Genomic DNA, 24,191 nt, shown 5'->3' with positions numbered 1-24,191 from the left:
GCCTCTTTTCTTTGTCCTTTCCTAAGGAGGTGTGGTTTGAGTAAGATAATTGGAATATCTTCATGCTGCTCCTGCAGCCCAAGCCAGAAGAAAAAAAAAAAGAAAATCATGAATGCCTTTCCTTTCTAGCTATGCAATCTCAAAGCAGCAGAGTTTTTAGGCCTTATGCCTTAACAAGAAAGAAATACGTATTTTATTGCTGAAGAAAATTCTTCAGGAATCAAACACAACATCTGCCTTGTCTAGTAATTACTCATCGCCTGTGCCTGCTTCATTCAATGCTGTTGTCATGCTCTTGTTTAGAGACAGAAGTTGCACTATGAAATTATTTAAATCTCTTTATAATAGTAAAATATTGGTGGGTCTGACAAAGGAAGAGAACAAATTAAATACTTCAGAAAAAAAAAGAGGGAGGAAGAAATTAGATTTTTCAAAGTCTACTGGGGAAAAAACCCAATTGGAAGACAATTTATACACTAAAACAGATTTCTAACATCAGCACTCCAACACACATACATTGTAAAAGTGCTAGTTTTAAAAAGTCAAAGCTTTGCAATGGCTGCAAAATTAACTAAAACAAAAAATCTTTTGTCCTTAAAAAGAAATATTACTTATTTACAATTTAGAAGAAGTAGAAAATAATAAGTTACAGGCTTTAAATTTTCTTTTAGTTCCCATAAGCTGTATTAGGCCAAGTAGTGTCCTCATAACAAAAACTTACCTGTTGTACAGCAGGAGCACAGAGAGAAGTAAGATTTTCTCTCTCAGTTCCAGGAGTTGGATGGGTTGGAGAGGGGGAGTAGACACAACCCCACAAATATTTGTGTTCCTTGTTCATAGCAGAAACTGCTCTTTTCTCTAAGTCAAATGCAGAAGGAAGGAAAGAATAGCCCAAAACCAACCCCCCAAAACTATGGTGCTACCATGAGAAGAAAGGTTAAGCCTCCTTCTCTTCCTGCTTTTATAAAACCCAGCAGCTGCTTCCACCTGAGTGTTTTCCCTCCTCTAACCATTTTCAGCTGCCCAGGGCAGGAATCCCTGCATTTGATTCGTTAAGGCTAACTACAAACACTTGAGCTGATTGTAGCAAGTGTGCACCTGCTCTGGGCTACCACCAGCACTGCCTGTGTGGTGCAGGTCACCCGCTGCTCTGCAGGCTCTGGGGTCAAGCAGGACACATAGCAAACTAAAACCATGAAACTAGACTCTACCAGCTGGCTGGCAGGCTTCTAAGTATCCAAAACATCAGAACATGACTGTCCTGCAGCCTGACATCCTTGGCAAAGTGCTGCCTTCATCGATGCCAGTAACCCCAGTTTTCCATCCATTATGTCGAATGCCCAGGGTAGGAAAAGCAGCGACCTGCAGACAGATTTGCCTTTTGTGTAGGTTTTGATGTGAGAAGCAACAAACATCTAGAACTTGCAGCCCAGAAACTGTAAAAGCCAATTGTTTTCTTTGCCACAGCCAGCACAACATATTTCCCCTTTAATTAAGTTCTCCGACCTAGCCTGATTTCACATCAGAAAAGTGATGTTTGCTAACAGAGCAAATGGATCAGCTGGCACCTCATATTACAGCACACCGTGGGCTGAGTGCCAGTTTGGCAACAGTCCCCAGGATTTCCAGGTCCCCCGGTCACATATTCAGCCATGGAAATGATGATTTAAGCAAGGGGGAAAATAAAGAGTAATGATTCGTTCCCAAATGTATTAATTCAGCAGGTTCAGTGAAGGTTTGTTGAAGTTAGAGATGACTGGAAAACATGTGTCAAGAGAACATATGCAGAGTCAGATCTGCTGCTTCCAAGATAAATGACAATAAAGAAAGTATGAAACTGAGTTTGGTTTTATTTGTTTTGCTTTATTCAAATTTCACAGTTTTCAGAGTTTTCTGAGCAGCATTTAAATCCCTGCACATCACATAGCACGCAAGATTTTCAGTACCTGGGGATATCAAAGACTTACAAGATAGATCTCATTCAAATCAAATGGACTGGCATTTTCTAATTTCTGGTGCTTTCATTTTCAGCACCTCACTAAGCCCTTGAGCCAGCCATACCGAGTACGCAGGTTTTGAAAACTAGTTTGCTTTGAGGTGTTTCACCTTGGACACGTGGAAAAGGGAGCCACTCAAATCCAACACGTGCTTTAGAAAACAGAGGGAAGAGGGTGTTTATGGTGTAAGTTGCTTTTGCTGATTTTTAAAATGTTTTTCTGTTTGATTCTCATCATTTGCAAGAAATTTGGGCAGAGTCATAGCAGTTAAACTCAAGAATAGAACGCAGAGCTCCAAAATGGACACATTTACAGATGTGCACTGGGGGCTGTTTGCATTTTCTGTGGAATCTTTGTTTCATGATCTACATATATTCTAGAGGCCATGACCAGTTTCTGATGACATTTAAGTTAAAACACTGGATTATTGAGTTTTGTGTCATTACCTCACAGATCATGAACTTCAGCTTAACTAATCTTTATGAAGCCTGATAGCACCCATTGTACGATACATTTGAACAATTTTGGTCATGCACTCTTCTTTTTGCAGAGAATAAGCTGACCTATAAGTAATTGTTTGCTGAAATCTCCATGCTGAAGATGTCTGGTGAGATTATTCACATTCCCTTAGCAGTGGTGCTATTGGTGTGGCTTTTTGAAGTTTCAGTAAATGAAAGTATGGGGATTTTGATGTCCACACAGCCATTCTACTGAAGTGGGATACCATCTTTTACTGGAAACACCACCTTTACTTTTCTAGATAATATAACTTAGATACTGCATTATATTTTTAAACACAGTAGATGATAGTATAAATGTAAAAGCAGCCACAGTCACTTGCTGTTTTGCTTTGAAAAGTGATTAATTTTTTTTGTTTTGATGAGCGAAATGTAGAGTTAGACAAAAAGTATCACAGAATAATCCTCCCATATTACAATTATCACTGGAAGATAGAAATTAATTGAAATGGCAGTGATTTACTTTTTTTCAAAATAATTTCTTTTAACAATATTCAGACCTCTCCTTGGAAAAACTGCAAAATGGCCTCTACTCTTCCACTTGTGTTGCCACTTTTATTGACATTAATATATGACCAGATGCACACGTGCTTATAGTGGACTGTACAATCAAGCTTCTGAAGTGTTGCTTCTCCAAAGAATGGTTAAACATTTATTTAACCCAAAAGCTCAACAGGTTCCACAATGACTGCAGAGCACCAAAGTGACCAAATCAGTTTCCACGTGAGACAAGAACATCTTGCACACTAATTTCATTTTTCATTGGTAGCAGTAACAATCTATCGAAAGTAGTGTAGAAGCTGGAAACAAGTCATTTCCTATGCAGAGTGCATTGAATTGCTCTTTAACAATTACCTGAATTAATCTACCAGAAACTGTTCTGTTGTAGCACATAAAATCTGTGGGAACATTGTGTTTTGGTGCAGGCCAGAGGTGCCCAGGCGCAGGGCAGGTGCCAGAGGGTGGTGGTGGTTCGGGAGCAGCCTGGGCTGCAGCCACCAGCACCGGGATGTGTCGGTGGGACTGGGGGGTGCCCAGGCATGGGGTGGGGTTGGGTGAAGATCAGAGTGTTCCAGCAAGGCAAGAGGCTGGAGGCTGCCTGAGCTTTCCTTAAGCCAGACAGACTGGATGAGCGTCATCTTGACATCTCCAGGTGCCCGGTACACAGCATGTTCTACGATATTTTCCCAGGAGCTGATCGCAGCAGCAGGGTTTACAGTTCTTACAAACCAACCAGTAATGCCTTCTTGTGATTTGCAGTTGACCATTTGCATTCCAAGTTACATTTCACATCTCATTGTATCACTTTTGCCTTTCTTCCATCCTCTGGCATAATTTCTTAACCTTGTCCTTTTAAGAAATCAGATGGTACTTTCTGAACTTCACTATTTCCTTTAGTTACAATAATTTTGATGTAGCAAGTGCAAAGACAATTCTTTACTGGGGTTAAAAAGCAGCAAGAGTGATTGACCCTGTTTCTGCACTAAGTTGCACCATTTCTTTAAAGTTGCAGCTGAGTGTGTAGCAAATGCTTTCTCTTTTGTTTGGGGAGCAAAGTGGGCAATAGAAATAGCTCTGTACAAAGCTAAGCTATATATATTTTCTAAGTACGTACCAAGCTGTACATATTTTATGTGCTGCTGCTGCTCTACAATTAGTAATTAACATTCATTCATTCACTGCATTTTTCTTTTCCCACTGTATTCTCATTTTGTTGTATCACGCTGTCTACACTCTTCCTGAAATATCATTTCTGTTTACCTAAAACTTAAAATCTGATGCACTAATACACTCATCTCTGTGTTATATCTCTCATCAATTCTTAATTGCTGCTGCTTTTGTCATTCGAGTTTTCCTGTGCTACTATTTTCCATGTAATTACCTCCACACTTGTACATAACTCTTCCACTACTTATCACTTATTATGAGCATTAAAACAACAGAACTGTTCTTCTTCCACAGCTGTGTTAACCTGGCACTTTTAGGGAGATTTTGGCCCATGTGGAAAAAATCTCAAATTTTAAAAAAAGTACATGTGTTTTTAATTTTCATTACTCGGTGTTGTAGGTAAACAGTAATTTTTCCCAAGGATTATTTCACAGAGTAGTAAAATCTTGTCTCTACTTTTTCCCAACTGTGAAAAAAAGGAAAATTTTGGTCTCGTTCTTCACATTATATTTATGTTGGAGCAGCACCAACCTGCAGAGATGGATTGTGTTGGGGCACCATGTGTGCCACGCAGTGGGAGGTGGAGGGCAGGGATGGAGGAGGAAAGCTTGCTGCTTTGGGGATCATTCCATCTACTAAAGCTCCTCAGGTCTCCACTTGCTGAAATATTTCTGCATAACCAAAGAATAAAATTAACAAGAAAGCTGCCACCATGCTTCACCCATCAGAGCAGCACAGTGTTACCTGTATTTTGTTAGGCTCATCCTTCTGCTCGAGGCAGGGAGAGTTACTGGATCTGACCAGGTTGCTCAAGACCAGGGTCTTGAAAAACCTCAGGGGATGGGGACGGCACAGCCCCTCGGGGCAGCTGGTCCCAGAGGCTCTGCCACAGGGCAGGGCCAGTCCAACCATTCCAAACACTCTTTCTTCAAGAGGAAAGGAGAACAAGCAATAAGAAACAAGTACAATCTCTTAGTCATGGTTTGCACTGGTAACTCCCAAATGAACCAAGGATTAGCTCCCAGGATGTTTGGACTATCAGTGCTTTTAAAAATGTTATTTTTAGCCCTGAAGTCTGAAATGGATTTAGACAGAATTTGCACACCTAAATCTACAAGCCAAATCCTGAAAATCTCTGCTCAGCTGCATTACCATGGAAACAACAAAATTTTTCCAGAGTCCATATACTTGGTAGCAAAGGGGCTCTTTGCACCTCTTTGATGGGGGTCAGAGGAATGGGCAGGCAGGAGGGTCAACTCCTTTCTCAGCCCAAACCCTTGTCTCCCACCTTGCAGAAAGCAAAGTCACCTACTCCTTTGGATCCAGCCCTGAATATCCAGCCTCAGACCCCTCATTGTGGAAACTGGCGATCACAAACCAAAGCGTTTGTCTAAGATTCCCAGAGTACAATTAGATTTATTGCACCAACTTGCCAATATTTTTGTCTGCATTTAACTTTCACTTCTCTCGTAACTGCAATTCTCCAGGCAGGACATTTCTAACAGGAGCTTCATTGTCATTCTCCATCAGTATTACAATAAACAGGCCTCCCTAATCAGCATTCCCTCAGTGCCGAGCCCAAAAGCAATCTGCTCAAGAAGATGTGATGAAACCAGGAGAGATCGATACCAAAAAGTTTTCACAAGCTCAGTCTGGCAAGGTTAGCATGAATAATACTGATAGATAAAGATCTAACTCTATTGCACGTGACAACGGGATGAAAGTAAGAGTGTGTACTAATGTGGTACTTTAAGTTTTATACTTGTGGACTTAAAAAAATTATAGGAATCTGTTGTATTTTCCCTAATAAAAATAATAAGGATTAAAATGTACTATAGTTATTACAGATCTTAAGAATAAATTAAAAAAATTATGAAATACCTACTGTACTTTTTCAGGCATAACCGCTGGCCTACTAAATAAATCTATGCCCCTTTGGAAATACTGGTGTTTGAAAGCAATTCCAACTTTTGGATTATCAGTTAGAGGCAGGAAGGGAGCAAAGACCGGGTTGATGGGGAGGAAAAGGAGGTTACGGGACATCAGGAACCAGAGGGCCGCACCCAGTGACCACGCTGCTGTTCTGCTGGGGAAGAGGGGAAAGTTTGCAGATGGATCATAAGTGTGTAGTATTTAAGTAACTCCTGGACTTAATTCAATTTGCTTTACAAGCTGGGAGTTTAATAGCAAATGTAGATGAAGAATTCCACATTATAAAAACAGGCAGTTATTTTTTTATATACATATATGTCAGAAATAAAATTTCTCAGATACTGTTAGAAGTCTTAAAAATTTCTATTACATCCTCACATCTTACCTTACTTAAGGGATTTTTTTATAAAAGAAATAATTTGTAGTATGGAAAAACTCAAGAGTAGTCACTGTGTTGCCCTGTCATGTTCATATCAGTGACATAAGAATTAAATCATGAAGAGGAAAAAGTGAAGAGAAATAGCCCTGAAGAATCTATTGTCTTAATATCTCTTTCCTCTTTTACTAGTTGATGTACGATTCTAATTCTGATTCATTTCTAATAATATTAGCAAGTTGTGGTTTTATTTGTTTTTTAGTTTTATATTTCAATGATAAAAGAGAGCACAAAGTAAAATAAAGAAGGGTAATGCTCACCAGTACTTTTTCTTCAGAACCCCAAGAAATTGCTTATGTGGCACAAACCTATGTCTACACTCTGTGCTTCCAAAGACCCCATGTTAAAACTAAAAACCAGTTACAGTATGCAGAAATAGGCCTTCTTCAAGGCAAAAGTTGGGTGCAAACTGATTAAGTTTGTTTATTTCTAGAAAGAGGTACGATTTATCTGATAAGGTCATCTAGGTGATTTTTTGTTGTTGTTTAAAAAAATACTTTCACTTTGTGATGAAAGAAATCACTATGAGGATACTCTAGGAGAAACTTTTTTTAATCTTCCTCTGTAAATATCATGGCAAAATCAAGTAAACAGCATGAGAACTACAGACAGTGTGGGATGCATCTTCTAATATTTCCCTGGCCTCGGTGCCCTCCTCCCAAATCTCAGGATAACTTCATTCTGTATATATATATTTATTCTTATGCACTGTGGGCAAGATCCTGGTTTCTCGTATCAGAAGGATTTCAGGAAAATATTAGTGAAGATTGTGTATCAACTTTAGAAATTGGACCTTTGTGACTATGATCTGGGTGAAAATTAAAATTCTAGAATCTCTAAAATCCTGCACAGGGACAATGTTTCATGAGTAACCACTAATGTTGTACATGCACAGCTGTCAAGCTGAAGCAGGACAAAACTGTTTTGAAAATAGTGTTCTCATCTTTTAAGAGATTAAAAAAACAGACTGAATGAAAGCAGATTAACCACTGTAAAAAGCACTTGACAGTGTCCATCCTGTTTCATTTTTATATTTGTCTGGATGTTTTACAGACTCAATCGTATTTTGTGTGAGTGTGTGTAAATAGATTCAGCAAATAAAAAGATGCATTTTCGCTCCATAAACTTCAAAGATGACAAATTTGCAAGAAGCCTTAATGTCATCACCCTTTCTGATAAGCCACGGGAAAACACGTGTTTTTAAACGCTTGGGATTCATACTGTATAAATCAGCACCAGAGAGAGAAACAGTGACAGCTCTTGTGGAAAGCATCGCCTGTCTGTTCCCAGTAATGAGGCTGAGCGGTAACTCCTCTATGCTCTAAATACCTAAACAACAGCTATGTGAATCTGAGTCTTTAAATTATACTTTTTTTATGTATCTGACCAGTATATAAATTTGATTTCATGCAAATATTTTGGAGCAGATTAGTTGATAGCAAAACAGAACTGGAATGCTAATGACTTTCAGCTGCATATACAGAAGATGAAAACTCATTCAATCCAAGGCAAAGTGTCAGCTTTAATAAAGTAATGTCATGCTATACCTCCCCCATAGCTGGCCTATACTGACATGAAAAATTATAATGGTGGAAATGCAGAACTTTGCAGATATAAATAACTTGAGACTGTGTTATAAGATTTCCAACTGGGGTGGAAGAAAACTGTAACATATATTAAGTAGCTGCAGTGAAGGATATTATTGCCACCTATTGACAACAGAACCACCTGAAATAATACAGCCTGTTTGCTTCTATTGAATTGAAATTCCTCCTTGGTAGTTTTACAACAGACTGTTCCTATTGGATTTGTATGGCAGGGGATACAGGCATTGTGAATAGCATAAACATCTGGACTTAATGACTATGACTCTATCTGAGGAAATTTAAAAAAACAACCAACCAAAAAAATAACCCTTAGAGAGGACTGGCACTCCTGGCACAGAGCATGTAGTACCACCAACACAGGATGGAGTAGACGCCGTGGAGGAGGGGGACTGTTGTAAGTCCATGTAGTGATGGAGTGAACGTTGTCATCTGCTCACAGGAGCAAGCGCGTTTCTCCTCCAGGACTTGTCAGTGGAGCTCCAGCTGGACGGCTGCCTGCAGAGTCCCACCACTGCCCTTCGCTCCTTCCCTTGCACTGAGAGGCCTCAGCTGGAGACAACTCAGACACTTCCTAAAATTTCCTTAACACGTTTATTAGAAAATGAACACAAATGCAAATGAAATAAAAAGTGGCATTCAGCCATGCAAGATCTAAAATCTGGGTAATTACTTAAGCAGAAATTCTAGGCTTGTAATTAGGCTGATTTCAGCCAAACTGCCACAGGAATTGTCTTAGTGTGATGATCTCCCCTTTTTCTTTGGTGTCCCTTCAGCATTTCAAACATGAAGAGCCCTCCCACCTCTTCTTGTCAGGGACTCAGTTATATTATTAGGTACTTCGGTGTGATTCATTCTTGACAGCTCACTGATTTCTGATCTAATTTGGGTCAGACAGTGCAGATGGAGACCAGTATCCTACCGTATCTTATCGAGTCCCCAGATTCATTTGCTATTCAGCGGAAATCTAAGCCCAGAAACATCTATCTTTCACTTGCCTCTCAAGAATACACTCTTTGAACCATAAGCAGTTAAAGATGCACAACCTTTGGTATACAACTTGGTGAAAATAAAAACCTACAGAGGTTTTTTGCCGTAGAGCAATTTTTGCACTGCCTTTGCTTTAAGTATTAAAAAGTATTCATTATTTTTTAGGGTGTTATTTATGTGTGCCATTTTAGCATAGGTTGAAAGGACTGTTGTTTGAGTAATCTGCATCATGGGAACGAAGTTGAGTTTATGTGGATCACATTCCGCTTCCTGGGGAAAGGTTGGATCCACTATTCAGTGTTTTGTGCAGTTGCATCATTCCTTTTATTTATTTAAAATACATGACCTGAACATAAACAGGATTGATTTTTCTTTTGGGGAGTTCATAATAAATTCACTTTCATGAAATACTATTTAGAGAACAATAAAAAGAAACAAAGGCTTCCCAGTCATATTTAGGAAATATATTAAGAAAAAAGTCAGGGTTTTTTTCCTTGAAATCAATACCAGTGATCAGATCAACACTGACATTATATACCACACAGGACATAATCCTTGTTGAGCAAGAGTATTCTTAGGAAATGCATTGTCTTGCACAAAACATTCACAGTGACAAGAAATACAAAATGATCCCTGAAAAGTTACTCCACAGGTTAACTGCCCATGTTGTTAAAAAGTTGCATCTGCTGAGTATGACAGTGGCTGGATCGATTCCCGACTGATCAATCACATCGTATTTTTCTCCATAGTCAAATTCTTCACTCTGTCCTATGAGACTAACAACAGGTTACTCACATGGATTTTTTGTTTGTTTTGTATTTTGAGCTCACGTTCAGCTCATACCATGAGCCATAAGTCCTCTGAGTTTCTCTTGCCCAGGAGAAAGCTCCCCAACACATGCGATTAGCCACCTTCCTCTCCTCAGCTGTAGGACCACATTCAATGATACTGAAGTAAGTGTTGTTTGAGCCCAGCTTACCAGTCAACTCAGCGAAGTCCTCCTTGTTGTTTATGACCTCAAACAGCATTCACATCTTTCTCAGTATAAATTCTTTCTTACAGTTTGTTTGGCTCAGATTTTTTTTCCAGCTTTGTAAAATTTTTAAGGTATCAAGCTCTTGGACTTCATTCTGGTTTGGCATCACAAATATAATCAGCTGAAGATGATTTGTAAATTTAAGAGATAACTTTTCACTTCCTTGGTAAACTTCATTCTATATACCAAGAAACAATCTGCTCTTCAATTTGAAGATGCAACATGCTTTGACTTCAGACTTTTCCTTATCAGCTGTCTGAATTCAGTGGAATACAGGCAGACTGATGTTCCCACCCTGTACCACTCACTCCGAAGCCTCACGTGATGATGGAAGATGCGTCGGCTTTTGGTTGTTTATATTTACATCTTCCCAGGATGACCGCCTCTGGTATAAAGAGAATATTCACGCCATTCAGGTGTGGTCTTGGAACCTGTTAAACACAGCAATTCTGGCTTTCTCTTTGAGGCCACTGATCCATGAGCATTGAAGATCATTTACTCCTGAGATAGGAAAGAACTAATATAAATTTTATTACAAAATACCACTCTTCTTACATTTTCTCCCCTAACTGATTAATCTTAAATAATTTTTCAGTATTGCTTTTATCATCACAGCCGTGCCAACCTTCCTGCTGGGTCTCAGTAAGGTGACGTAGATCTAATTTAGACTTATAAATGAGTCATCCCAATCACCCTTACTCATTACTCTCTCAACAGAAGCTATTTGATTTTTTTCCTCTTCTGATCCTTTGTTTGTTCATTTTGTTTTCCATTACCTTGATTTTCTGCAGAAATGGGTGCTCATTTATTCCTCCTTTTCATTTATTCCCTTCTCTTATCACTATTTTAATGCTTCTCTGCCTACCCTTGCCTGGCTGGTCCCTGGAGGAGTCTTTCAGCTTCCGTCTCAGCATGGCAGGGGTCTCCTCTCCCACCGTTTCCCCACCAAAGGTGTTGCAACACTTTCCAGATTGAGGAGGGATCAAGCAGATTTCCAAGTGTTTTCGCAGTGTGGAACTGCAGTGCTGAGGTGCCAGCTAAAACATACAGGTGGCCAAGTCTCCTGCAAAGAAAATCAGTGTTTCACTGATCTTGAGCATATGGGAAATATAAATGGGAAGAGGATCCCCGACCGCTGTGAGGAGATGAGTAGGTGCAGCTGTTCCAGCCGACCTGCATGTGTGTGGATTTTTTAAATTTTATTTTGCTATGAACATAAATTAGCTTGAATTTTCTATTATGTACTCATTTTCTGCGCTGTTTTAATTGTTCATACTTTAAAATTTTAAGTCATGTACAAATTTATTGCTCATTTGCAGCATGTAAGTGCACTGTCTGCAGAAATAAATAACTCTACTGACATTCTCAAGCTTCAAGGCTACAAAATAAAATGACGGCATTGATTTCATCCAGCTATAAGATTTCCGAACAGAAAAAATCTCAACCCAAAACCTACACAATGAAGTGTATTATCCTTATTCGAATGCAGTATAACTGTTCCCAAGAACATCCGCGCTAAATACCTTGAACAATTGCTGTGCCTCCTGCCTGTCTGCAGCTCAATACCTCAATTACACATGCCGTGGAGGAAGGATGTCTTGAACATCCTCAGATCTGTGCTATTATGCTCCGAAGGTGCCACTATTGTTAGTTTGTGCAGAGAGATGAGCAATCACAGAAACAAATGAGCATCTTTTTAACACACTGAACATCCTGCAACAAAGTAATTGTTGCCACAGTCTTGGGATAAGAATGAATTAATTCATTTAAGCTTCACACTTTTCCTGACCTGGGTTCAGACCAAGGACAGAGGAAGGCAATTGAAGCTCTATCTGGTTTTGCAACTGCGTTTGTATAATCTTCAAATGTTCCGTGACAGGCTTCCCATCTACAGATGAAAGTCTTCCAAAAATACCATGTAAAGTGCTCAGCTAGTTATTTTTCTGTTTGAAAGAGCAGGGAAGTGTGGCATGCTACCCATACCATCAGCATCAGACACACAAACAGGCTTTTATAGGTGCTTCTTCAGGATGGTGCCCTTAGACAAAACTTGCAGCTCCGAGTCTGATTGCAACACAAACCCAGCATCTGCCAGAGCATCTCAACATGGGAAAGCATTTCAATATTCGCTTAAGTGCTTGCTGGATTGTCAGCTCAGTTATTTCAAATGATGTATCTACTAGTGGACTGCCATAAGCAGGAGAGAAGAGAAACTGTAGGATTGTATTAAAGACAAAATGATACGAGTTAAATCTTGGTTGCTGTTACAGCCTTCATTAATCAAGAAGGAATGGGCCTGTTTGAGTGATGAGCCTCTTGGTAATGCAGCCAGCATTGACAGGACAGGATTTGCACAAGCTGATACCTACGCTGTCTGAGAAAATAGGCAAAAGGTCTGGATTCTGCACTGGGATGGACTGAGATGTGAATCAGGCAATGGGACATGCTGGTTTATGGAAGATGGGAGAAAGGAGTTTCTCGTGAGCAAAAGTTTTGCCTAAACTCCTCAGTAATGATTTTGCATTTGGCTCTGCATTTCTCAACTCTCCTCCTGGTTAATCCTCCTTCACACCAGAAATATGCTCCCAGAAATAGTCTCAGACCCTAAATCTGGAAATTTCATAAAAATTAAGTCATGTCAGCAAGTGAAAGTGTCCTGGTATAGTTTACAGGCCATTTTATTTATTTTTAGCTAGCTAGCTATATCCCATATTGATCACAAATGCTTAAAAAATCTCCACATGATTTTGTAGTCACAGAAAGGCAGCTGCACCCAAAGGCCACATGCAGGCAGGTCCCTGCAGAGCTCAGATCTCAATATTCCCATAGACATAATTTTACCTTTTTTACAGCAACCTCCCACGGCCACAGAAGATCTGCCAGCAGTTCAATTCTGCTTTTCCGTTTACTGGAGTACAGAATTCAGTTTTTGAAGTCTCCCAAGGTTAAAAAGCTGGATTAGAAGGAATTAGATGGTTATGTATACAAAATTCAAAATTAATTTACTTGGGTTTGTGGAAAACACCTCTTTCTTTTTAAATATTTAAGTTAAAATAATTCAAAGGGAAGTATAATTTTTTCCTTGCTAGTCAATGATTCCTCCTGTGATAAAAATGTGGTAACCAGCAACCTTTTTCCCCTAAAAGAGGTGCCTGGCTTTAGCCTCCTAACTCCAGACGTAGGCGTCAGCTCCTTGCACATTCAGGACTGCTGAATTTGGAGGGGAGGGAGCATGTGCCCAAGTGCCTTCCAGATTTGGCATCCATGGTCTTAAATAGAAGTAGGGCTCTCTGCAAAACTGCTGAGCACAAAGCACTAGTTTAACTGGAAAATCTTTATGTGCGATTACTTTAGAAAATCAGCCTGCTTATTTAGAAGCCCAGAAATCAGCATTTACCAACAGAACTTTGTTTTTGAAAATGCTACCTTCTCACTTGCAATAGCATCTCTCTAAAGATCTTTGTGATTTCCTCTTTGCTGTTTCAAGCACATTTTCATGGCTGTTCCAAACTTGGTTTAACCTTCTGTTTTACAAAATTATGCAATACAGACTTGGGTTTTTGGTTATCCTCTTTTAATTTTTGCAATTAAATTTTCAAAATGTATCACATGTGGCTTTCTATTTGTATATTTTAAATAATTCCCATTGTGCCTCTAAGACAGCAAGAAGGAAGTGGCACAAATAGAATAGAAGCCCCAAGTCTTCTTCAGGACTCCAGCTCTATATATTGTTTTTCAAAAGCCAAGTCATAGTTATGAGCAAATCCAGCTGCTAACTCCCAAACTGGCTGTTCTCCCTCATTTAAGTTCCTTCACTAGGAATAAAACTCAGATGTATATAAAGAAAAGAAACAAACAAACCCCCACCAAAACCCAACAAAATGAAAGAGGAACCACTTTCATGATTTTTTATTAAATATTCTCCCATTCTCATAACTTTGGAAGTCTCTTATTTGCCACAACTGGTATTAACTCTACTTTTCAATGCCTAATTTTTGAGGCATCAGAATCCACATTTCCTACAGAAATCCCACAAAAGTGTATTCCTTTAAGAATATGTTTCAACATTCACCTTAGTATTGGAAGCACCAGAATGTTTATAATCAACCAACAAAGCATAACATCTTGAGATTTTTTTTTTAAACTTACCCCAGATCTGAAGGAAGGTGATGCCTTCTTTCTTCCTTTGTACAACTACCTGCTTCGCAGTGAAAAAAAAAAATCTTAAACAAAACAGTTCAGAACAATTAAAAAAGAAATTAACAATAAATGGTCTTTTTTTTTTTCCTATTTTATAGTATATGCTATTTCTTGCAACATCAGGAAAACAGAAAAGATTTAGTTTCAAAGGATAAGATCCATGAAAAGGTGGTTGAATAGATACAGTACATAATGTGAACAGCATTGGTCTTCTGTCTGGGTAACTGCTGCCAATGCACGACCAGAGGGATATTATGCAAAAGATATCAAAGGACAACATCATTTAAATGACTGCCTTTGTACGCTTTTTGCTGAACTGGTTTCAGCTTAAGGTAAAGCAGAGTTTGACTTGTAATTGATAGCCAATCTTCCAGTGAAACCTAGGTACTAAGCTCAGTAAACGCATGGCTGAGACCGTTGTGTGCAGTAAAGGAGTTCAAGTGTAAAGTTGTTTTGATGTGCACCTGAAGGGTACTATAAAGACAAAGTGAATTATCATTTATTTTCTGCCTCTTTTTCCTTTTTTCGAATTTTCTTTGGTCATCTGCACCGCAATATTGAATGTATCAGCTTTGACAGTTAGCACCTTTAAACGGTGAACATCTTAGCTCTCCTGGGGAGAGACTGCTTTCCCAGTTAGCACACTTGCCTTCAGGGCCATACATTCAGGGAGCTGTTTCTCTCTTAAAACAGAGAAAAAGTAACTGTGAGCTCTGCTTTAATAAAGAGAAGAGTATTTTGCTCTATAAATCCCTTTCATTGCTAACTCTGCCACCTGCTACAACACTACTTTTCTTAGGAAGAATAACAGACAGGTGACCCAGGGAATGGTGTGATGAACCAGGCTGCATTCATATCTCGAGTTATAAATATGTGATAGCAAAATTTTTGTAAAAATACAGTGAGTAGGAACTATATCACTAAACTGACTTAGAGAGGAATGTATTGTGCTTGGGCAGTCCCAAGCACAAATCCAGGCTGGGCAAGGAGTGGGTGGAGAGCAGCCCTGCAGAGAAGGACTTGGGGGTATTAGTAGATGGAAAGCTGTGAGCCAGCAACATGTGCTTGCAGCCCAGAAAGCCAACTATGTCCTGGGCTGCATCCAGAGCAGTGTGGGCAGCAGGGTAAGGGAGGGGATTCTCCCTCTGCTCTGCTCTTGTGAGACTCCCCCTGCAGTGCTGTGTCCAGCTCTGGGGGCACCAACATCAGAAGGACACGGACCTGCTCGAGTGGGGCCAGAGGACGAAGATGCTCGGGGGGCTGGAGCACCCCCCTGTGAGGACAGGCTGAGAGAGTTGGGGGGTTCAGCTGGAGAAGAGAAGGCTCTGGGGAGACCTTAGAGTGGCCTCCCAGGACTGAAAGGGGCTACAGGAAAGGGGGGAGGGACTCTTGATCAGGGGGTGTAGGGATAAGATGAGGAATAAGGGTTTAAAACTGAAAAAGGGCAGATTTAGATTAGATATAAGAAAGAAATTCTTTACTATGAGAGTGGTGAGGCCCTGGCACAGGTTGTCCAGAGAAGCTGTGGCTGCCCCCTCCCTGGAAGGGTTCAAGGCCAGGTTGGACGGGGCTTTGGGCAACCTGGGCTAGTGGAAGGTGTCCCTGCCCATGGCAGGGGGGTGGGACTGGATGGGCTTTAACGTCCCTTCCAACCCAAACCATTCTATGATGCTATGTATGATGAGGAGAGAAAGAATCAACTTAACGATCAAGTGAGTTTGGGAAAGTGATACTAAAAGCATGCTGTGATGAGTGATTGGTAACTGCTGTAGCTCAGTTCCCTTTACTACCAAATTTGCAATATTTCAGTATTTGATTTTCAATATTTGCAGTATTTCCTCATATGGTGACAGGAGAGTAAACTCAGACTATTGAGAACTACCCCAAGAAACAGCTTTAGCACCTGCTGGTACCAATTTGGAACAGAAGACATTTGATCAGTAACTCACAGGTTATGCCCATTTGTTCCCTGCTACCCTGTTTGGATTGCATTGACCTTTAAAATATCACATAATTTCTATAGGAAGCATCTTAAAATGGTGTGCCATTTTAATAACCACCACAAGGTGGTTAGCAAATAATGAAAAAATAAATTTGTGTCATAGGCTGTGAGTACTGCCACTCATCATATCTTCTGAGCAAGCAGAAGGGTTTTGTGGGCCATGCAACCCCTGTAAAAATGATGATTTGCATGGCATTCACCTGAGAAGAAAGATGCTGAGCTTTAATGGGATTTTTAACTTGCTGGTTATTAGTATATATATTTTTTTTTTTTACTGACTTAATTTTGTTATTGAAGAAGAGCAGTGATTTTTATTATTCTTTGTTCACACGTGGTTAACTTTCTAGGGGAAAAAGAGGTATTTTGTCAGGGCTGTGAAACTTATTAAAAAATACTAATTCTCTGTTGCATATCTGAATTTCCACAAAATTTAGAAGAAACTGAGAAGCTACAAAAACACAAGTGATTCTTCCCCACCCCCCCTCCCCATACCAGTTCTAGGAAAAGAAATCACTAGATTTAGTTGGTTCTGTTTAGATGATCTGCCACTTTGGAGAAAAAAAGACTCTAAAGTAGTAGTCATTGCATCAGAAAAATATAATTTCTGCTTGGTCTTCTGTGACCCTTGCCCACTCTCTGTCAGGGTAATTGAAGTCTTTCATTGCTGTTGCTTTTTAACTTCACTGTATTTCTGATTTCCATGATCTTTTCACCAGGCATTTAGGTTACAGACCCAGCCCTAGTTCTCCTCTTATTTAGATATAGTGTTTCTATATTTAACAGTTCTGTTGTACAGCTGATGGTTTTTATTTTTTTTTCCTTTATTATATTTAATCCATGTATTCTAAATATATGCAGTTACCCAAACATATGATTTATCACTTCTCTTTAATTTACCCTTATATAAGTTCTCATTGATTGCTACTTTACTGACTTTTGTGGGTTTTTTTTCTCAAAAAAAACCTACAAAGGAACAGAAGGCTTTGGCATCGTACTTCGCACCACGGAGAGATTTAATTCATGCAGAAAATTGTATTTTAATCATAGTTTGCACACTAAGAAATTAGTAGATCCTAAAGTTGGAGACGCTGCAAATAGTATCAATTTCTTCAGTTAGGACCCTGATGTCAGCTTCAGCAATCGTGTTGCAAACTAAGAAAAGACTTGCCCGAGCTTCACAGGAACTCAGCATAGTGCTGGTCAGAACTAAAAAAAATAATTAAAAACCCAAATCAAAAGATTCTTCCTTTCTTCACTTAACTTCCTTATATGAAATTTTATTGAATGGGGCTCTAACTAAATGATAACTGGAATTTCAGAGTTCAGTCTCATACACAATGATAATTGCAGATATCTGATGAAAAGAGAAAAAAATATGTAAACACAGTAAAATCTAGATTTGTACTCTTGGTTAATTAGTGAAATAATTTTTAAATAAGAAATCTGCAGGATTTCACTCTGAATCCATTCACTTTCTAAATTGCTCATTGTGTTTCAAAACCTGTGCATGCCAGATTTGAAAGAGTACTCAAAAGAAAGAACTTTGTTAAAGAGTAATGCTGATGGTAGCACATGGGGACAAAAATTAAATAGATGAAAAAATTAAAGTTACACATGGCAGATACCAAACCTAAACTACACCGGAATGGGAACTGCAGCTTCTGTGCAATCTTACGTGTTAATTGGACTGCAAGCACTTGCCTGAAAACTCTGCTGGTCAACAAAATCAAAGCGAATGGTGAAGTAATTGCACTGTTCATGTAGCAGTGGAGACTGTAATTAACTGACTTTGCTGATGGCTATAAAATGTTACAAATAGAATTTCACAAGTGATAATAAGTAATGGCAGGTGCTGAAGGTGACATTGACAGGCATTTGTCTGTAGTCAGGAAAGAAATACTGCCACATATGCTGACATTATTTGATATTAGAGGTTCTACCTTCTAAATGTCATATTTTAAATGTCATTATATTTGTAGAACGTAAAAAATAAAATTTTAATGCTATTTTAGTCATATGTCTCATTGCATCTTAAAATAATGCCATATTTTTATGAACACTTTTAATAGTATGCAGAAGTAATTATGTCTAGTCTCTCATGCTCACTATCCTTTAATAATGAACTGAGTCATTCTAGATTTACCATATCCCAATTTTCTAAATGGTGATTTGCAGACTGGAGAACAAGAGATCAGACATATGTGAAAATATTCAAGTACTGCAATATTGTGTGACAAATAGTAGATTCATAATAACTTTATCTATGAATTATTTGGTTTGCATATACCATTCGTGAAGCCAAGTTTGACCAAAACATCCATTCAAGGTCCAGAATGGAGAGTGACATTTAAGAGTGGTTTTGTGGGTTTCGTGTTACTGAATAAACAAGAAGTAAGCAACCATGTAACCCTGATTCACACCCAACTTTAATATCATAGTGTCAAAACTTGTTAGGCTAAGACATTAGTGATGACTTAGTTTTCACATACTTTAAATATTTAAGCTAGTCCAGTGGTTTCGTTCACCTCTGTAGTCAACACAGAACCACATTATCCAGTGGGTGATTCAAACCATCCTGACCTGACTATCCAGAAATCATTTCTGATCATTTCATATATCCACTGATTTTAAACAACATCCAGATAATTAATTTGTACTAAATATCTAAAGACTAAATATCTAGCATTACAAAGCAAGAGAGAAGTGAAATCAAATTTCAGGCAAGAAAGACTGTAGGAATTAATACCTGGTCTTCAAAAGCTGAGTGGCCTAGTCAAAACCCCTTCATCGCACATTTAACTGTCCTTATTAGATGAGATACATGCAAGAGACAATGACATAAGGATTTGAGCGTCTTCTGAAACAGCAGCAGTAGCTTCAAGGCAACTGTTCAGAGCCTAGAGGAAAAAAAAAAAAAAAAAAAAGTCTTCCGTTGAAATGACCGGTTCACTGCCCCACATACTGTGTGCACCATGATGCTTCTTGGATCATCTTGATTTGAAGACCGCTTCCAATCATTAGGTTACATTCTCCCTTTTATAATTCACTGCAGATTTTCTTGTTAGCAAAAAACTACCTACAAAACCACCATTCTGGTATTTTGCTTTTTGTGGATGGTGTACTGCTGTGCTTAGACTTACCGGTCCTGTATCTCGGTATTCAAACCAGGACTTGAAACAGACAGCCACGCAGAATTCAGATATGCAGCCCAAACACAGTAACATGTAAATGAAAAGCTAGCTTGGGTAGCAATTAGGGGAAAGAATAAATGGAACTGGCTTTTTAAAAGAGACAATGACCCAATTGGTATTATTATCCTGCTCTGTTAGTACAGAGCCAGGATTCAGGTTGTTTGGCAGTGAGCCATAATGGATGGTTTTAGTTCTTTTTTCTCTCTTTGACTGCCTTTAGACATAAGGCCCAATGTAATAGCCTAGTGCATTCTACTAATGTTTGCAAAACAAATGTTTGTTCCGGCAAAATTACACTCTGAATGTTCTTAACTGCTTCATAAGCTGGTGGTCCCACATCTCTGGGCACCTCTTCCAATAACTGACCACACTCATGGTTAAAAAAAAGTAGTCCTTATATTTATTTCATGTGTTCTACCTTGTGTCTGTCACCTCTTGTCATAGCACTGGGCACATTCAAGAAGCGACTGGCTCCATCTTCTCTACACCCACTTCATAAGGCTTATTGTCAAGTCATAAATTGGTGTAACATCATTGCGGGCTGGTGGGCTCAGAACCGTGCAACTTGAATCATCCATTCTTTGAACCATGCCAAGAGTGAAACTCTTACTTTCTATTTTTACTTAACATGTAATTGGTATTTCAAAATTGATTTCTACTATAAATAAGCTAATTTTAAAAAAATATTTGTGAAATAGGATATCAACTTCAAATCAAAACATGCAAAAAACTTATAATGAAAACATTTAATTTCTCTGCAGATATTTCATGTCATTATGCCATCTTTTTAATAACCTAAGTCAGCTATGAACTCAATAGACCATAAGTGGTTAATAAAAAGCAAGTTGTTATTAAGTGACATATAGTTTGTAGTTTTGGGTGACTGAGTCACAGCTCTTATTCTATATCCCTTTCAAGATTTTTTCCTTAAATGATCTAATTTGTCACTATACTTTTGCTGATAATTCCTACTACTATAAGAAAAATACTTATCCCACTTTGAGCCTCCCTGCTCCTTTACAATGAAAGTGAATCCTCTGCACCCTCAGAGTTTACCCTTGAACAGTCCTTTCTAATGTCACATGCATTAGACAGTGCCTGAAACGCATTCTTGTGCCAAATTAATTATTTCATGTTGAAATTAAGTACATCATCAACAATACTCTCTTTAGCATAAAAGGAAGGAACATCTTATATCTTTTAAGATATTTAAGATTTTTACTGTGTCTTCAAGTCAGCTGGGCAACTGACCCTGCTTTGTAAGGCGAGTGATTATCATAGCTAAATTAAATGGTAGTACACAGTTTAAAAAGTGACTTGATCCTTCATTGCCTTTGCTTCCCTTGCTCTCCAGAAGAGTATTCACAACAGAAATCAGTTCTAGTCTTCCAAGACTATGTAACGGTTTTGTAAAACAAAACTATGCCAATTATGGATTCATCATAATTGAAAGCCCTAGAACCAAAGAAAACATTTTGTAGATTCTTCTTATAGAATAGTAATTTACTTTCCTGAAGCCACTACAAAGACCTGAATTAATTACCACTGAGATGCACATTAGTGGATTAGTGTGAACTTTCATTCTGCTCCCTGAGTTAATTGACTTTCAAACTAAGACTATGACCTTATTTCGGTTTGTATCTTCGAAAAATATACATTGTAAAAATGCAAACCGGTACTAGTCAATCTCCACTGTTGTGCTACACTAAATTCAATGAGAGCAAAAAAAAAGTTATGCTGAACAGGATGTTCGTTTTTCATATTTTTTTTTTAAATCCTTGTTAATGTACAAACTTTTGAAAACTTCTTTCTCTATTACTATTATTTAAATATACATTAATTTATATTTTATATATATTTTTATTAATGATAGATGCCCTATCACTGACCAAAGTTTTCTTTAAGAGTACCCAAATCTGTATCACGGTATATGATGATGGTATGAATGATTATGTGAGCAACTACAGTTAAGAAAGGGGAATTATTATTATCCAAGAAAACATTGCATGGACATCAAAATGCACTGATTTACTTGATTATCTGTCACTTACCAACTCCTTTGAGTTCCAAGATACAAAGAGGAATTGCCAAGTAGCAAGAACAGGTGAGTCTCTTTGCCTAACTGTCACTGGACACAAGAACTGAAGCTGAAGGTGTTGCAGTGTTAAAACTGCTCCTCTGATCCTGGCATATTGTCCCTGACATGACACCAAGACCTACATCAGCATCATGCACACAAATACTAGTTGATCAGCTGGACTTCAGCCTGATCTGACTGCTGACAGTAAAGCACAACATCTGGAAGCCCCAAAAGCAAGGAGCCACATGGTTATGACTGTACAGTGGGCTGTAAATCGGAAAAGCACAGGGGAAGTTCTGACACCATTACATAAATACCACCATGCAGCGCCTGCCTGCTGTTCTCCAAGCGCAGCACAACGAGGGCAAAGCTCAGCTTGGAAAAGTCCTTGTTTATAAAGTCCAAGCCCTTTCCCCATATGAGCTTCAGAAAAAAACCCCAAACACAACAACAAGAAAACCCCAGCCATATACATCATCTCTACTATATTTCTGACTCTGAAAGGTCATTCCCTGATGTGCATTTTACCAGTATTTTACTCAGTGTAGTTTTTAGCTTCCCAAACCAGAAGGTTGATCTCCCTTCCTTCAGAGAACTGTTCCACAGCCTAATAAATTTCTGTCAAGGGTGGGTTTTTTTTTCCCCTGCTATAAAACTTACATTTTTCTTCTCCTCTTTTCAGCCTATTACCTCTCATAATGCCCCAAGTGTCACAATAAATAATCCTTTGTTCTTCTTGACATGCTTTATATTTATTTATTTACAGGGAGACTGCTATCTCATCCTAACTTCTGCGATCACCACCCAGTCATCTCTGGTTTACAATCCATCTTTACCATTCAGCTTTCTGATGCCATTTGGAAAATTTGAGCTTAGAAACATAAAACACCAGCAGCTTTTAGACCTCAATTTGCTTTTGCCATGGACAAAGGGAAGACTTAGTTGGTTCACCACAACTGATATGTCACAATTTACCCTGACAGAGCACAAAATACCTATAAAATAATAACTGTCAATGATTACTAATTTCTAAGGATCAGATTTGTCAAGAGGAAAGCAGAAGCACTCATGTAAGTTTTGGTATTCTGGTATCTGCTTGGAAGGATCCATAATTCTCTATTATAATTCACTTTACCTGCCTTTTTCTCAAGGTCTCAGCTTTGCAGGCCTCAGGAAAGGCTGGATACCAACACCCACTGGAAGCTGTCTACTTGCTTTTTCTAACTTGGACCACTCCTCCCCTAAAATGCCTTAGGCAGAAGCTTTTTTGAGGATCTCACTCAAGGCTCCTGAGCATGATGCCTTCTCCCACACCCAGAGCCTCCCCACCTCAACAGGAGATATAAGCAGTACTTGCAGACATCCACTTAAAATGAAATAACAAAAGCCACTCATTTGAGATATACCCCTGTAGGCCCCTGTGGCCTTGGGGTTTCACTGTACTCAGCTTGATTGTCATTTTTTGCAATTAAATTACTTGATGTTACCCGTTATGGCATTATAAGAGCTTCTTTCTTTTAAATGGACTATAGCTTAACAGATGTGCTTATTCAGCTTCCTTCTATTCTCTGCAGTCCTACCCCGCATGGTTTCTACCAAGCATATGCTCCTCAATTCCCCTCTTCAAGCAGCAATTTCCTCAGCAGAAATCCAAGCAGACACAAGTTGATTTAAACACATTTTCCCTACCTGTGGCTCACATTCCTCATCTTCCTTGTGATGCAGCATTTTCGAACTACTCTTCCCAGGACAGGGGTGGTTACTGCTGTCACTGCCCTTACTATTTCAGCTTCACAAACCTTCAGCCTGGGCTCTGCAGCAGCTTTTCAGGGCTACCCTGCAGGTGTGGCCAATAATTCATCCTCATACCCCGCCTCAGGCTGGGTTAATGCACTATCCCAGGTCCCTGAGCCCACAGTGAGCTTGTATCACTAATACACTCTTTCCTTCTCAAGTAAATATATGTGTATATTAACCACACTATTAGCTCTACTGGGCAGAAAATTAAGTGAGTTGCTCTTTAGGCTTAAATATTTAACTGAATTGTTTTAATATTTCATTAGGTTACTATTTTTATGATGAGTCAGAGGGGTTTTTCCTCACATAATCTCTTCTTGGAATATCCCAGATGCAGAAATTATTCTGAGCATTTAGACTTCATGAATACACAGAAATTTTGTGTATTGCTCTGTTAGATCTCTTCCAAAAGTGAATGCAGGAAAGGGATAACAGCCTGTCCAAGCTCAGACTCAGCCTTAAGCAAAACTCCTGGCAGAAATTAAGGATTTAGTGCTCAAGACAGAAAAGGAGCATTCAGATGTTATAAACTACCTGCCTGTGGGAATTCAAATGAACTTAAAGATTTTAACAGTAATATCAATGATACATCCTGCTACACAATTCAGGTTACAGGCGCAGCATCTTTTTAAAATGCAAAGGAGGTTTGAAAACATAAAGGTCTTTCATTCCCTCCTCATAACCTGTAGCTAAAATCATTCCTCATTTTATTCCTCTTCTGGTCTCCACCATCTTCCATT

At 38.8% G+C, this 24,191-nt stretch overlaps 1 long non-coding RNA gene across 1 annotated transcript; it reads right to left on the bottom strand.

The window, feature by feature from the left end:
- Positions 1 to 13,021: 13,021 nt before the first annotated feature.
- LOC141947317 (uncharacterized) lies at positions 13,022 to 19,389 on the bottom strand. Its single transcript, XR_012630073.1, has 3 exons — positions 19,130 to 19,389; positions 14,331 to 14,382; positions 13,022 to 13,134 (listed from the first exon to the last, which is right to left on the bottom strand). It is a non-coding gene; the product is annotated as an uncharacterized LOC141947317 (long non-coding RNA).
- Positions 19,390 to 24,191: the final 4,802 nt, after the last annotated feature.

Source organism: Strix uralensis, chromosome 9, assembly GCF_047716275.1.
Source record: "Strix uralensis isolate ZFMK-TIS-50842 chromosome 9, bStrUra1, whole genome shotgun sequence".
Lineage (NCBI taxonomy): Eukaryota > Metazoa > Chordata > Aves > Strigiformes > Strigidae > Strix > Strix uralensis.
The sequence above is the reverse complement of the archived record's forward strand: the minus strand, read 5'-3'. Positions and strand labels throughout refer to the sequence as shown.